Source organism: Cynocephalus volans, chromosome 14, assembly GCF_027409185.1.
Source record: "Cynocephalus volans isolate mCynVol1 chromosome 14, mCynVol1.pri, whole genome shotgun sequence".
Taxonomy (NCBI): Eukaryota; Metazoa; Chordata; class Mammalia; order Dermoptera; family Cynocephalidae; genus Cynocephalus; species Cynocephalus volans.
The window spans coordinates 177,361-192,194 of NC_084473.1; the positions used below are offsets into that span (position 1 = coordinate 177,361).

Below are 14,834 nucleotides of genomic sequence, written 5' to 3' on the forward strand. Positions count from 1 at the left end.
TGGCAGCAGACCTGCACTCCAATCAGTGTAGGACCACTCAGAGGAGACTGGTCAGTAATATAGAATTGCATGGGGTGTAGTTTGATGAGAACAATCAGGCCTAGACCAGAGTTTCTACACAACCCAGGTGCACCGGATCTCTCAAGAGCTAGAAGTACCTATAAAGTCAACCATTAAACCTGAGCTGCACAAAAAGCTTTCCCTACGGAATCAGCAACAAAGCAGCAATTTAGCTCAACCACAGAGCTCAAGTGCTGGTCCCCACAGGAAGTTCCCCACGTATTAGTCCATTTTGTGTTGCTATAACAAAGTACCTGAAAATGGGTAATTTATAGAGAACAGAGGTTTATTTGGGTTATTATTCTCCCAGCCAAGCCATCCAGCCCTGCCACATCAGAGAGGCTGTTCGACACTGTGGCCACAAGATTGGCCTCCTTTCTCCATTCACAGTAAGTAATAACAGAGTTATAAAAAGTTATATTTATAACCGGAAAGAATTCTGATTTTCAGCTGGTGAAATGAAGAAGTAATGGAATTGTTGAATGCAATTTGTAGTGACTGTAATTTTGTTGTACAAATTTATTTATTAGTTCTCTTGGGAAATAAAAGTCATTTTTGTCTCTTTTTGGAAGGACATTTTCTTACAATTTTTTTTTCAGTTACAAATGAAGCTTTTTTGTTGGAGCTTATAGGTTCTATTTTTCAAATCTTAGGTTTATAAAACTTTCTTGCCAAATTATATGTACGCAAATATTGCTAGAAGCACTTTGTATTTTTACATTGGTTAGATTGGCATCACCACTTCTATTAGGTGTCCTTCTCCTAAACATACTTTGAGTTGGAAGAAGAAATTATTTCTTTGCTGTCTTTGAACTAGGCTGAAATGCAGACGGTGTTTTCACATCTTCAAATGATTTGAAGGCATATAATCAGGGTTTTGATTTTCCTAATGGGGAATTAAAGAGTTGACATTTCAGTAGGTTAAAGAAAGTGCGTGCCTGTGTTTATTTTAATTAAATGCTCATTTTATGGCTGACCCTCTTTAAAAAATTTATTTAATAGAAGTTTCTCCAAATCCTTCTTGATTATAAGGAATTGGTTTGCCATTCAGAAAGTAAGATTTGATTTACATAACCAAGGATAGGTAAATTTTACATTTTTTTTGATATTCACTTTTGTTTTAATATATTAATGCAAAATATATAAGTATAATGTTATACATAAACAAATGAATGAGTAAATAATAAGTACAACATAGTATACATTTCTACTTAAGAGTAGATTTTACTATTATTTGTTCACAGAAATCACGTGGGCTGTCTGACCAGCTCGTCATGATTTCTGCTTATATCATCTCCTTTTTTCCCTGTGCTTAAAGAGAATTCTTTATTTGCATTAGTGTTTCCAGAAGCTTTCTGTAGTGGTGATGAATATTTTTACTTTTACTTAATATTTATCTTGTATATCATAGGAACAATGTTTTTTTCTTTTATTTTAACATTTACTTGTACATATTTGTGGGGTACAGTGTGTTGTTTCAATACATGCATACAACACACAATGATTCACTTAGGGTATTTAGCATGGTTCCGTGCCCATTAGTCTACCACTTCTCCATCCAACCCTTTCCTCTCCTGGCCTCTAATAATCATTATTCTTCTCTCTACTTCTATGAGAATGACTCTTTTGTTTGTTTGTTTGTTTGTTTGTTTGTTTTTAGATTCCACATATAAGTGAGATTATGTGGCATTCTGTGTCTGACTTACTTCACCTAACATGATGGTTTCCTGTTCTCCATGTTGCTGCAAATGATAGGATATCATTTCTTTTAATAGCTGAATAGTATTCTATTGTGTATATATACCACAGTTTTTTTTAATCCATTTATCTGTCGATGGGCACTTAGGCTGATTCCATCTCTTGGCTATTGTGAATAGCACTGCAGTGAACATAGGAGTGCAGGTGTCTGTTTGATACATTGATTGCATTTCCTTCAAGTATAAACCCAGCAGTGAGATAGCTGGACCATAAGGCAGATCTAGTTTTAGTTCTCTGAGGAATCTCCATTCTGTTTTCCACAACGACTGTGCCAATTTACACTCCCATCAATAGTGTAAAAGAGTTCCCTTTTCTCTGCATTCTTTCCAGCATTTATTTTCTGTCTTGTTCATAGCAGCCATTATAAGTGGGGTGAGATGAAATCTCGTGGTTTTCATTTGCATTAAATTTTTTTCATGTGCTTTTTGGCCATTTGTATGTCTTCTTTTGAGAAATGTTTTTTCATGTCCTTTGGCCATTTTTCAATTGGGTTATTGCTATTATTATTATTATTGTTTTGCTGTTAAGTTCTTTATATAGTCTGGATAGTAGTCCCTTCTCTAATGTGTAGTTTGCAAATACTTTCTCCCAATCTGTAGGTTGTCTCTTTAGTTTGTTGATAGTATCCCTTGCTGTGCAGAAGCTCTTCAGTTTGATGTAGTCCCTTTTGTGTATTTTGCTTAGTTGCCTGTGACTTCATAGGCTCACCCAAAACCCCGCTGCCCACTCCCATTCCTATTACTGTTTTCCCACTGTTTTCTTCTAGTAGTTTCATAGTTTCAGGTCTTAAATTCAGGTCTTCAGTCAATTTTGAGTTGATTTTTATGTACGGTGAGAGATAGGGGTCTAGTTTCCATATTCTACATCTCAATATCCAGTTTTCCCAGCACCATTTACTGAAGAGACTGTCCTTTCCCCAGTGTATATTCTTGAAACCATTGTTGAAAATAAGTTGGCTATGAGAGCTTGGGTTTACTTCTGGACTCTCTATTCTGTTCCATTGGTCTATTTGTCTGTGTTTAGGCCAGTACCATGCTGTTTTGGTTAGTATAGCTTTATAGAATATTTTGAAGTCAGGAATAGAGATGCCTCCAATTTTTTTCTTTTGGTTCAGTGCTGCTTTAGCAACATGAGATCTTCTATGCTCCCATACACATTTTAAGATTGTTTATTCTATTTCTGTGAAGAATGCCATTGGCATTTTGATAGGGATTGCATTGAATGTGTAGATTGCTTTGGGTAAAATGGGCATTTTGATGATGTTAGTTCTGCCAACCCATGAACATGGAATATGATTCCATTTATTTGATCCTCAATTTTTTTCACCTAACCCCCTAACCCCTCACCACTAACCCTTAATCCCTAATCCAGACCCCCAAACCCATAACCCCTAAGCCAAACACCAACCCTAACCACTAGCCCCTAACCCTAACCATTAACCCCTAACCCTGACCCTAACCCTATACCCTAACTCTCACCCTTACATTGTGTAATGCTGAATACATGAATTATTCTGATTTAAGCATTACATATTGTACACAGGTATTGATATTCACCATTGTACCACAGATATGTACAATCAATTACATTTCAATGAATAAAAAATACATAAATAAATAAAGTTAAAAATAGATAAATAAAAGCAAGTGGAAACAAATGAACCTATCTACATAAGTGGTTGGTATATGACCACAAAGAGAGGAATTTCAAGAGACTTTATTTTATCTGATGATTGCAATTCATTTTCTTTGGCATGAGGAAACAGTGACCCTTGCAACACACTGATAATACAAACTGCATTATGCACAACTAGTAACAGGTAGCCAAAAAAATCTATTGCAATTCAAATGCAATAACCTGTCCCAACAGCATATAGTTCATATCCTGTATTTTTTATTCAAGCTAATACAATTGTCTAGTCAATTTCTCCTCTTCTGTATGGTATATCAGTCAATTTGCCCAGGATACAGCTTGCAAGCTTAAGACCATTCTCCATACTTGGAATATGTATCTTCTCACCCTTATCCAGTATATCAGAAACTAGATGAACAACACAGGCTGTACCAGAGCCTCACTCTGTACATCTCCCTCACTCTGCTCCTCTCCAGGGCAGTTGTCAGGTCATCCATGGTAAGGTGCTTCTCTAAAACCTTAGATTCACCCACTTGTGTGCCAGGTCCTAAATGCACTGCCTTCACTCCTGGAAGGATGATGCCATCTCATGGGGGAGGTGCCAGTTTCTCTTCTCCGTCTTTACATGTCTAGTAAAGAAAAAGATTTATAGTTCTAACTTCAGTTAGCTGGTTATCCTTCCTACAGAGCCACAGAACCTGCTGACACCCATTGTCCAGTGCTTCACATTGGGCAAAAGAAATGAGCTGCAATTACCTTTCATCTTGCAGTCCGCAGTTACACCTTCCCGGGCTCTTACATTATTTGGTTTGGCCCTTGGGGACACTAGATTAAAGGTTCCCCTCGAAAAATAAGGCTCCACTGGGTTCAAGAGGAGAAAGAGCAGGCTTTGTTTGGTAGGCTTATTGACTAAAGAGAAGGTTCAGTTCAAATGAATGTAGGACAAATGCATAGACGAGCAGGCATTAAATATGGGACCCACTCTTGATTCATTTCCACGAGCTGTTGAATACACTCTAAAAATTCTTCCTTGTAAAATACCAGCAAAGTTGCCCACACAAAAGATTAGTGCTTTCTATACATTTGAGGTTGGACTGCAACAGTCAAATTCTACTATCTACACCTCCAAATGACTTCAATCTTTAGATCATTCCACTGAGTAATGGAAAGCCCAGGATGCAACGAGATTTTAGAGACTTGATATGAGTTTTCTCCCACCCAAACTCTGAAGACCACTGATATGTCAACATGTGATCCGTGAACACTGTTCTGAAAACCATCGTATTTGGGTCTAACCCTAACCCTAACCCCAACCCTAACTCTAACCCTAACCCCTGTCAAGCCGTAACCCTAACCCTAACACTGATCCTGACCCTGACCCTCTAACTCTAACCCTTACTCTGACTCTGTGACCCTGACCCTGACTCTAACCCTAACCCTAGGGTTCTCATGATTCTCATGAATCGGGTGGGGTTGGCGAGCTCCTGCCGGCGCGGCCCACAGGTCACTCAGCTTCAGTCAGCGATGGCCGAGCTCCCAATCGCTGCTCCCGGAGGCGGGGACATTCTTACGGAGCGAAGTCAGGATAACGGCAGAGGCAGGAATCGAACAGCGGTCCCCACAGCCCAGCACATGCACACTTGCCGCCACCCCCGGCTACGTCACTAGGGGCGCCCCTTGGCAGCCTTTACACATGCGCAGGTGACCGCTCAACCGGCCAATCGCAAGCTTGGAAGGCCGCACGTGACCGTTGCCTTCTCGTCGGGATTAGCCTGCCGGGCAGCTTTAAGCATGCGCACTAGCTGCCAGACAGGGGCGCCGGCCTCCCTGCGCGGCCTCAGAAACGTTGCTCGCCTCCACCCATACAGGCGAGAGAGCAGTGCGCAGGCGCGCAGCGTCCCGCCCCCAGCGAGTTTTGGTCCAATCAGCTGTGGAGGCGCCACAGGCTGCGGCCCTTACAGCTGAGAGGAAATGGCGGGGAAAGCAGCCCCCTCGAATGCGGAGCCCGCGGGAGCCGGGGACCAGGACGAGGCGGCCGGAGGTAGCGGCGGGAGGGTGGCGAGGACAGGCGGGACGGGGCGGAGCTCTCCCGGCGGGCAGGGCGGGGCGAGGCGGGAAGGTGGGTTGAGGGTTTGTCGCAGGGACGAGGTCGTGACGGTCCCACCCGCCGCATGGTTCACCCTGTCGCGCGTTTCTGTCGCGCCTGATTTGCCCCACGTCCTGTCGGTGTCGGTCATTCCGTTTCCTTCCCGAGAACGCCCACACGCGCCTCTTAAACAGAACAGAACGTTTTCCCGGCGCTCCCAGAGCTGAGGACCGTAGTGACCCCTCACGTCCGTGGTGGGACCGGGCTGGTCCGCGGTCCGAGCTGGACCCCCCGATGCGCCCGGGCGCCCGGCCCGCTGCGAGGCCCGCGGCGGGGGCTCCCTCCCCGCCATCGCCGGGGAGGACGGGCGGCCTGACGCGGGGTCACAGGTCCAGGACCGCAGCCGGCACGGAGGAGAAACGCCAGCCGCCCTGCCGCCTCCCCTCAGGCTGCTCCTGCGGTGCCGAGGGGTCTGCAGGCTCCAGCGACACGGCGGGGACTGCGGCCAGGCCCTCCGCGAAGACGCCGGATCCTGCAGACCCGCCCACGTCAGCGCGGGCTGGATCCACACCGCGCATCTGTAACACTGGAGGTTCCAAAGTCAGGTCGGCACGGAAAGGCGAGCTCGGAGCAGGGTGTGGCCACCAGTGGTGGCCCTGGGCCAAGGACAGAGAGGATGTGAACGCAAAGATGCGTATATACCCCTTCATTGAGTGCCACTGCCATGCTTTCGGGTCCCACCTTCAAGTTCCTCAAATAAGCCTAATCGACTTCACCAATGCGTGAGTCAGTGCGGGTTTCTGTAAGGAATGACCGTACACTGAGTGGCTTATAAACCGCAAAAGCTCATTTCTCACGGTTCCAGAGGTAGGACGTCCAAGATCAGATGCTGGCAGAGTGAGTGAGCGGCGAGGGTCGCTCTCTGGGTCGTAGACTTTCATCCTCCCGCTGTGTCCTGTCACGGTGGAAATCGCTAGGGAGCGCTCTGGTTCTCCTTTGTAAGGGCACTGATCCCATTCCTGAGGGCTCTACCCCCAAAGCTCAGTCCCCTCCCAAAGGCCTCTGACCCCAATACCATCACACTAGGAGTTAGGATTTCAGCACAGGAATTTTGGAAGCACACATTGATGAGCTCATAGTAGGTGCTTCGTCTTCAAACATGCCTTTTGCATACTTCACCAAGGATATCTGGTTAAATTTCTAGAATTGGAATTATGTCTTCAAAATGCTGATATAGCCAAATTGCCTTCTAAAAAACTGCATCGATTTCCTCAGTATCAGCGGATATGAGGGCCTGTTTCCGCACACTGTCACAAACACTGGGCATTATCAGACTTAGCAAGTGTTACCAGTCTGCTAGGTGCAATATGTTAATTTGCATTTCTTTAATTATAACTGAGGTAGTACATATTTTCAAGTACTTATTGGCCATTTATGTAATTTTCTATTAATTGTTCTCCTTTTCTTAACTCTTATATGGTAATGAAAGATTGTTTACCTTCTCTATATTGATTTAGTGATTGGAAGATTTTTAAAAACTTTTCATTATGAAAAAGTATAAGCATGTACAAAAGGAGGGAACAAAACATAATCACTCCATGAACCCGTCTCCAGCTTTAACAATGATCAACTCTTGGACAATCTTACTTATTCTTTAATCGTCACCTCTCCCTACTACACACTCCACTATTTCATTTTAAAGCATCTCACATATCATCCATAAATATTTCCGTGTATATCTCTAGAAGATAAGTACTCTTTGGAAAAGAAATACCATCGTCACATCTATATAACAGCAACAGTAATTACTTCATCAAATATTTAGTTAATTTTCAAATTTTGCTGAATTTGTCATCAATATTTTTTACTGTGTTTTTGTTTGATCAAGAACCAATTATGGGGCCGAGCCCGTGGCGCACTCGGTAGAGTGCTGCGCCGGCAGCGCGGCGACGCTCCCGCTGCGGGTTCGGATCCTATATAGGACCGACCGGTGCACTCACTGGCTGAGTGCCGGTCACGAAAAAACGACAAAAAAAAAAAAAAAAAAGAACCAATTATGGATCATTCATTGAGATTGGTTGATATGTCTCTTAAAGCCCTTTTAGTCTGTAAGGGTCTTTCTTTCTATCTTTTATTACCTTTGGAATTTATTTGTTAAACAAAATGGATTGTTTTGCCCATGGAGTTTTCCAGTCGATTTTGCTAATTGCATCCTCATGTGCCACTGAACATGTTGCTCCATCCCTGTATTTCCTCTGAATGTGTAATGAGATCTAGAGGTTTAATGAGTATTAGTATCATTTTTTTGGCAAGAGTACATAATCGGTGATACTGTCTTTTTACATCAGGTGGCTCCTGATATCTGGTTACATTTATTGTGATGTTAATGCCATAAATAGTAAAATTACGTGACTATAATGATTATAAAAATTCACATGTAATATTATTTTACAGGGAGGCTTCAGACCCAGTATTGATTGTATATAGGAAAGCCATATGTATTTATATATATTTTAACTAGACATGTTATATTTTCTTATTAGTCCTTGCAGTTTTAAGTAAGATTCTCTAGAACTTTATAACTGATTATTCCACCTGCCAGTTAGAGTGATTTCCGACTCCTCATTTCCAGTTTTTTATACGCTTCTTTTTCCTTGCATTATTAGATTACCAGCTTTTGACCCACCCAACTTTGAACAGCATTAGTAGTGAGAGTACACCCCTGCCCTCACCCTGAGTTTTATGAAGGGAATACCTATGTTACTATTTCAGTCTGGAGGGGAAACCTGGCTTTTGTGCACTGTCCACCTCAAGACAAGGAGCTGGGGCACCACTCTGGCTGGAGACCTGCCCTCAGCTCACCTCAGTCCCAGCCTAGGCCGGTCAGATCCTTCCTCTGGTCTCTCACCCTACTGGATTCTGAAATGTTTGGTTTTGTCTCCTCAGGGTCGGACACATCCTCACAGAAAATTGAAGACTTGGTGGAAATGGTGAAAAAGTTGCAGAAAGGTCATGTGTCTCCTCTGTATCTGAGGCTTAGCCTGAGGTTTTGGGTCAGGCAGATGCAGGTTCAGTTCTAGGCCCCGCAATTCACAACCTCGGGAAATTACATTTTTTCCTCTTTAAAAATGGAATTCCTTGAACTAAAAATGGTTCTAAATTAAAGAAGTATAAGGATATAGAAAGCAAAATATTTTCCCAAAACCCTGTCCTGAGTACCTTGCTGGTCACCCATTTGGCTCCCACTATACTGTGTTAGATGTAGAAGTTTTCACTTTCGCCTGCCTTCCTTCCACCTCACCTCCTGCTACTCCCCACTTGTTTACCAGGCTCCTCCCAGCCAGTTCCCCCTCAGGGCAGACCTCTGCACTGACTGCCTTCCTCCTCCACCCAAAGAGTTGCAGGGCCTGCCCCCTCACTTGATTTGGGGCCCTCAAGACGCCTTCCCACATCTTCACTCTTTCACACTTCCCACTCCTTCACTCTTTTTTTTTCTCTTTTTCAATTAACATATGATAACGGTACATATTTATGGGGTACAGTGAGATGTTTAGAAACATATGTATACACAGTATGTAATAATTCAGGGTATTTAGCATTTCTATCATCTAAAACATTTATTGTTTCTTTGTTGTAAGAAAATTCAAAATCCTCTCTGCTAGCTTCTTTTGAAATATACCACACAATGTTGTTAATTGTAATCACCTCTCTGCCGCAGTGGCACACCAGAGCTTATTTATTCTAACACTCCTTCTCTCTTTAACCCGTTGCCCTTCTTTATTTCTCTTGACCAAAGTTACCATAACTTGACTTTGCATCTCTTTTTTTCTGTTCCTTCTCCCCCTGACCCCACCAGAATGTGAGCTTCATGAGGGCCCCAACACAGCACCTGCTAGCAGGGAGCGATCAGTAGATTTGTGTTGAATAAAAGCAGCAGAGGCACAAGGCTGGCACCCACCCTACTTTGTCAGCAACCAACCTCCTTTCCTCCCTGTAGGAGGAAGCCTGGAGCCCCGGGTTGAAGTCCTGATTAACCAGATTAATGAGGTTCAGCAAGGTGAGCTCAGGTACCCTGGTTGCCAGCCAGAACCAGCTACAGGATTTGCCAGGCCCAGTGCAAAATGAAAATACAGGGTCCCTGGTGCAAGAACTGCTAGATATTCACCACAGGAATAGCAGAGCGTTAAGTACAGGACCCTTCTTCATAAAACTGCCATAGTCGTATGCCCATGAACCTGGCTCTGCTACCAGCTGAGCTTGGCAAGAAGGGCTTGAACTCTGAAATCCTCATTTCCTGTTCTGTAAAATCTGTGCTTGAAGACAAATGTGAAATGTCATTGTTTGCAAGGGAATAGTGTAGGTGGAGGATTACTCAATGTCTGTCCTTCTGCTCTTTGGTGAAGCAAAAAGGAAAGCCAGTGAAGAGCTGGGAGAGGCCCGGACTGTCTGGGAGGACCTGCAGAAGGAACTGGACACATGTAAGCAGGCCAGGGGCCACCCAGAGGACCCCACATGCCTCCAGCCTCCCCCAGCCCAGTATTCCAGACATGTAGCATCCCCTAACCCAGTACTCCAATATTCCTTGAAATGGCCAAGGGCCCTGTGCCCTCTCCAGCCTCATGTTCTACCAGTCTCCTCTGCTGGTGGAAGTGTTCTGAAAACACCCTCCAAGCACATTCCCACCTCAGGGGCTCTGCAAGGCTGCTGTGTGTTCCCCCCAGATAACATGGGTTCCTCTTGCCTCATGTCATCATTCAGCTGTGAGCTTGAATGTCCCCTTCTCACAGAGGCTGTGCCCAGTCATCCCATCTGAAGATGGCACCCTCCCCCACCTGGTCACATGCGCCTTCTTGCTTGATGTATTTCTTCACAGCCCTTATCCCATTTCAAGTGGTGTCTTTATTTTTTCTTTCCCCTCTATGTAAAAGCATGAGCATCCGCAGGATCTTCACAGCCATACTTTGTAAATGTCAGGGCCCTTTGGAGCTTTCAGGGAGTGGGCACCAGAGAGGAGGGGGCTCACTTCTTGGGGTCCACATTGTGGTTGGCAGCAGGGCTATACCCAGCCTTCCATGGGACCATGGGCAAGCCCCATTCCTGCAGGTTCAGTGGGCAGTCTCTGATCTTGGAACGTGTTGTGTTTTCCAGTGCATGGAGAGAAAGTACGCCTGAAGGAGATCTTGAGCAAAAAACAAGGTACTGGCAGCTCCTCTGGCTCCAGGCTTTTGCCTGTGTCACACTGCAGAAGCCCACTCTCCCTATAGCAGCTGAGATCTTTGAAACCTGCCTCAGCTTAGTCCCTCCTGTGGCTTCTGTTGGACTGGTGGTGTCCACTGACTGGACATGATCTTGTCCTGTTCCCTCTGCCCAAACCTGATGCTAGATGGAGTCACAGGTCCCTGTTTCTTTCCCTGCAGAGACCCTAAGGATCCTGCGGCTGCACTGCCAGGAGAAGGAGGGTGAGGCACAGAGGTATGAGCTTGCAGCCAAGCCTGGCTTTGCCTGCCCCTTCATTCTGGCCCAGCAGAGAGGAAGGGAGATGTGTCTCAGCGCAGAGCTCCCATTCTTTTCCTCTGTACATTGAGAGGCCAAAGACTGTCTTCTTCCCTAGGCAGTAGTGCTGAGGGTAACTCACTCACTGGGATAACCACTGATTTGCCACATTGTTCTCAATTCAGTTTCTTCAGCCAGTGTCTATCCTGTGTCTTTTATTCTTTGTCACCTGACTCCTTGCTGACTCACCTGCCTGTTCATTAGGCATCGAGCTGACCACCTGTCCATTCTCTCTCCATCCATCCCTTATTCTTCCATCCCCCATCCATCTGTCTGCTTCCTGAAGGCTTATCTAGCTCATGTTTTGACCAGCAGCCCCAAACCTTGGCACACCCTAAGACTAGAAGATTGGAAGTATTTGGGAAGGTCAGATGATATTAATACATGTGTGCATGTGCACTTGAATATGTCCATGTTGATCTCCCTAAACCTCAAAAGGATGCTTCCAGGGGTCACGTGCTCATGTCATCCCCCCACCTCCCCCCCAGCACACACACATACTACAGAGAAGGACCTCAGTGTAGAGGGAGAGAATGGCCCTCAACAGAGGGAGCCAGAAGTCCTACCCCTTCCCCTCCTGGGGACTCATTCAGAGAACACAGCTGAGAGGGCTGCCTTGCCCTTTCCCAGGAAGCACAGCATGTTGCAGGAGTGCAAGGAGAGAATCTCTGTCCTGAACTCCAAGATTGAGGAAGAGAAGAATAAACAGAGGCAGCTGAGGTAACCCCAGCACCCGAGGCCTGGGGAGCTCAGGTGGGCTGTGGGTGTGGCACTACCAGGGATGGGCGTTAGAGAAGTAGCTGGCCGAGCTGAGCATAGGAGGGTCAGGGTGGTGGAGGTGCTCCCAGTGCAGCAGAGCATGGACAGAGCCCCAAGTATATGCATGAAGACCCCATCCTGAGCCAGGCTGTGGGGTGGAGGTCTCAGCCCATGGCCCCTCATACCTGTGTGGTTGGCCCCTAGGTTGGATTTTGAGGAGCAGCTGGAGGATCTGATGGCCCAGCACAAGGACCTCTGGGAATTCCATGTGCGTTACTCAAAGCTACTCCTCCCACCTTCGTCTTCCCTGCAGCACGAGGCCCAACTGCAGGGTCATCCTCAGGCCTTTTCCTCTTACCTGCCACACCCAGTTCCTGAGCAAGCCCTGATGGTCTTAATGGCACCATCACCCTGAATCCAGTCCCTTGTCTGTGCTCTCATAGCCACCCAGTGTCCTCATTGCCAGTCCTGTCCTCCAACCCCTGCTGATCCGTCTGTTCAATGGTCAGGAGGAAACCTGACAAAGCCAAGGTCAAGTCATCCACTAAGGACATCCATTGGTATCTGGGATCATCACAGGCACAGGGGAGAAAGTGCGGATCAAAGCATCCAGTGTTTGCCCCTAAGGGAACCCAGGCACCGAACAAGAAAAGAGAGAATGAATGTCAACAGGAAAGGAGTCAGTGAGGCCACCAGAAGGGAAAAGCTGCAGCTGTGCTGGTCACTCTCCAGACAACAGCCCGGGTTTGAAGAATTTGCAGGTTTCTCTGTTACAAACACTCCATGGCCAATTTCAGTGCTTGCAAAATCCCTGAACACTAATAATTCTATGAGCCTACCCAGTACAGCACTGTCAGTATCTGGGGTGAGAGAGGATAAGGGAGAGGGAATGGTCAGTACCAAGGCCCTGAGTCTAGACTGTGGCTTGGTGCACCAAGGGGCAGAGAAGTAGGAAGTGAGGCATGGTGAGTGAGTAAATGACTGGATCCAGGCGGGCTTCTCTGAGCCATGGGGGGAAGCCTGGAGGTGTGGACTGGCCTCCTTTCTGCCCCCCTTAGAAGCCAGAGCGGCTGGTGAGGGAGATTTGTGCCCTGGACAGCAGTAAGGAGCAGCTACTCAAAGAAGGTGAGGCCAGAGGAGGATGGTGGCCCTTATTTGACCTACCTGCCCTCACCTACTCATTCATCCTCTCGTGCTGCAGAGAAGCTGCTCGAAGTGAAGCTGGAGGATGTGAAGCATCGGCTGTTCTCCCTGTGCGGGGCTGAGGGCACCTCCACCATCGCTGACGGGCTCTTTCTCCGTAGCCAGGAGGTGGCAGCAGCAGTGTAAGATGTGGAGGTGGAGGGGGCTGGGGGAAGGAGTGGCCTATGCTGACCCTGCCACTGGGCCCCCAGGCAGCTGTTCCAGGAGGAGAACAAGAAGGCAGAGGAGCTTCTGGCAGCTGCTGCCGAGCACCATCAGCAGCTGCAGCAGAAGTGCCAGCAGCTGCAGCAGACACGACAGAGGTGGGCACAGAATACCTGTCCCCCCAGCCCCTCCCCAGGAAGGTGGCTGAGGGGACCTCTTCTCCCTTCTGTCTCTGTGTTTCTTCACACCCTTTTATCTCTCCACCACTCCCTCTTCCTTCCTCCATCTCACCCTTCTACCCCACCCCTTCCCATCCAGGCTGAAGGAGGAACTGGAAAAGCATGGGATGCAGGTTCCTGCCGAAGCCCAGAGCAAGCAAGAGGAAGGGGCCAGCTCAAGAAAGGCAGTGAGCGTGGGACTCAGGTGGCAGGGTGCAGAGACAGCTCCTGGAGGAGGCTGGGGGAAGGAGGGATCTGGGAATCCTCTGGGATGGTCTATGGGGAAGGCACACAGCCAAAGCAAAGGCATGGATGCATGGTGGGGGAGGAGGGGCAGGAGGGAATGGTGTGGGCACAGGGATGTGTGGAGATCCCTACTTTGGACCCTGTCCACCCACAGGCCAGTCCCAAGTTCCTAGGAGTCCATGAAGAGGAAGACCCTGAGCTGCTGCGTACTGAATAGGACCTGGTTCCCTCTTAGGCCAGGAAGACACTCCCCACCCACAACCTTCTCCCAAGGGGCTTTGGGAAATAAAGGTGCTGTTTTGGCACAACTCACCTCAGTTGAGTCTGTGCTGGGGAGGGGGAGGGGTCAGGTCCAAGATCCCCAGGCCTTTGAGACTGCCTGATGCCTTGGCCTGACTCTGACTCATGGCCTGGGCCAGAGTTGCACTGCAGGCGCTCAATAAATGTTTCTTCCCCAATCTCCCGGTCTCTGAACTTTTCATCTGTAGGATCTGACAAGCTGTTCTAGGCCCCCAGGCAGAGGGATGCAGGGATGAGACCCTTTCACAACGGGCCCAAAGGGTCTGAAACCCACCCTGAGATGATTTCAATTCTATTATATAGGCTTGGACTACACAGACAAAATTTTTTTTAAAAAATAGAAGGATCAAAATAAATAAATAAATAAATTTGGAAGATCAAATAAAACATTAAAAAAAAAAAATAGAAGGGTCAATGAGCTAGGGTCCCAAACCAGTCAGTTCATGCTGTAGTCCCCACTGGTTAGCTGAGAAAAAGAAATGTAATTTGAGGCTGCATGTAGTTTGAGCTCTCATGGACACAAAACATATAATTAAGACCGTTGTTTACAGGAACTTAATATGTTAGAAATTCTCAGTGTGCAAGGAGTCATCAACAAGGAATTAAAGTGTGTGCACCTGAGACAGGTTTCAAATCCACCAAAATGCATCGACCCAATTAAGGCCAATGATGAAAATCAAACTCTGCATCTCCTGGGTCCAAATATACTGAATTGAGGACAAAGAGATTCCTTCTTTTGACAGGCTCCCCCACCAGGTAGGCCAGTGACACAGTGGGTTGGAGAGAGGCCTGCCCAGGCTCCCAGGGGATGGACATTATGGTTTTCCATAGGAGAATGGAAAAACATGGCAGGGTAAGGAAATTCTTCAGTCAGT

At 46.6% G+C, this 14,834-nt stretch overlaps 2 pseudogenes; one reads left to right on the forward strand and one right to left on the reverse strand.

The window, feature by feature from the left end:
- Positions 1–3,715: 3,715 nt before the first annotated feature.
- On the reverse strand, positions 3,716–4,700 carry LOC134362814 (branched-chain-amino-acid aminotransferase, cytosolic-like; annotated as a pseudogene).
- A 721-nt stretch (positions 4,701–5,421) lies between these two features.
- On the forward strand, positions 5,422–14,055 carry LOC134363224 (synaptonemal complex central element protein 1-like; annotated as a pseudogene).
- The last annotated feature ends 779 nt before the right edge of the window (positions 14,056–14,834 follow it).